Consider the following 1,703-nt stretch of genomic DNA (forward strand, 5'->3'; position numbering starts at 1 on the left):
CCAGCAACTGGTGGTTGACCGTGTTGAACGCGGCCGACAGATCTAACAACACCAGTGCTGCCACACCGCCCCGATCCAGATGCCTACGGAGATCATCAGTCAGGGCAACCAGCACCGTCTCCGTCCCATGACCCGGGCGAAAGCCGGACTGGTAGGTACACAGCCGGACTGGTAAGTACACAGTCCTTGGGCCGGCTTGCCACGAAGTCCGGAAAGCCCAACTTTGTTACTATTTTATCGTCTTCTGCCACGCTGTGTTCCGCTGCCTCTTGCAGCAACCTGAAACCGGATTCTTCTTGGCCTGTCGGCACTTGTGTGAGAAGGTCTTCTTGTAACTGGGAAAAAATTTGCTTTTGCCCTCCCCTTTTTATTTTGTGAAGACTTCTGGGGAACTGAAAAATTCACACACTGTCATGAGTCATTGGGTTGGTCCTGATAAAAGGATGACAAAAGTATCAGTTGTGTGCTGGGGTTTTTTTGGGGGGTTTCCTTGCGGACCAACATGTCTGTAAACAACTCGTCCAGCCTTAATTAATTCCACCCCCAACCCTCTAAGCTGAGTTAGTGTGAGCCAGCTCACAGTTTTTTAGCCTCCGGCTCACACATCTTTGCCTCAGTTCAGGAAGGGACGGCTCCAGAGCAAACTGATTCATGCAGCAGCCAGATCGCTCGCTCACAACTTTAATGCCACCGGCTCACAAAGTGGGATCTTTGCTCATGAGACTCCACCACTTAGAGGCAGCATCAGGCGTCTGTTCAAGTTTTTCCCTCGGCCAACTTTACTCCTTTTTTGGCAACCCCTCATAGGGTTTTTAAGGCAAGAGACAAACAGACCGTAGGCTGCCATGGCCTGCCTCTGCGTAGGAACCCTGGGCTTCCTGGGTCGTCTCCCATCCAAGGACTCACCAGGGCCGACCCTGCTTAGCTTCCAAGAATCTGATGAGATCAGGCGAGCCTGAGCCATTCAGGTCTGGACAAAAGGCACATGGAGGTGGTTTGCCACTGCCTGCCTCTGCGTGGCAACCCTGGACTTCCTTGGTGGTCTCCCATCCACGTACAAATCAGGCCTGACCCTGCTTAGCTTCTGATATCTGATGAGATCAAGCTAGACTGAGCCATCCAGGTCAGGACAAAAGACATATAGAAGTAGTTTGCCACTGCCATCCTCTGCGTAGCAACCCTAGACTTCCTGGGTGGTCTCCCATCCAAATACAAACCAGGCCTGACCCTGCTTAGCTTCTGAGATCTGATGAGATCAGGCTAGCCTGAGCCATCCTGATCAGGACAAAAGACATACGGAGGTGGTTTGCCACTGCCTGCCTCTGCAGAGCAAACCCCCGTTTTCCTCGGTGGTCTCCCATCCAAGGACTAACCGGGACCGACCCTGCTTAGCTTCCAAAATCTGATGAGAGCGGGCCGGCCTGGGCCACCAGTGACAGACATCTCTGTCTTACATTTTTTTAATGACCCGACGGAGTATTTCCCACCCCAGGACAAACAGTAGCGTTTGGAAACAGAGCATTGCCAAATACTTGCCCATCTCTCACTCTTTCTCCTCCAATACATTTGCAGGCTCTGAGCCAGTGAGTGGCTTCTAAAGCGTCAACCTCTGCTGAGAGCCTGTCCTCGCCCCGCACTGTCCTGTTCTGTTCTAAAACGGCAGGCACCAAAAACGTGTCCCCCACAAATCCCTTATCACAGGG

Source organism: Gekko japonicus, unplaced genomic scaffold (assembly GCF_001447785.1).
Source record: "Gekko japonicus isolate JY-2015 unplaced genomic scaffold, Gekko_japonicus_V1.1 scaffold3651, whole genome shotgun sequence".
Taxonomy (NCBI): domain Eukaryota; kingdom Metazoa; phylum Chordata; class Lepidosauria; order Squamata; family Gekkonidae; genus Gekko; species Gekko japonicus.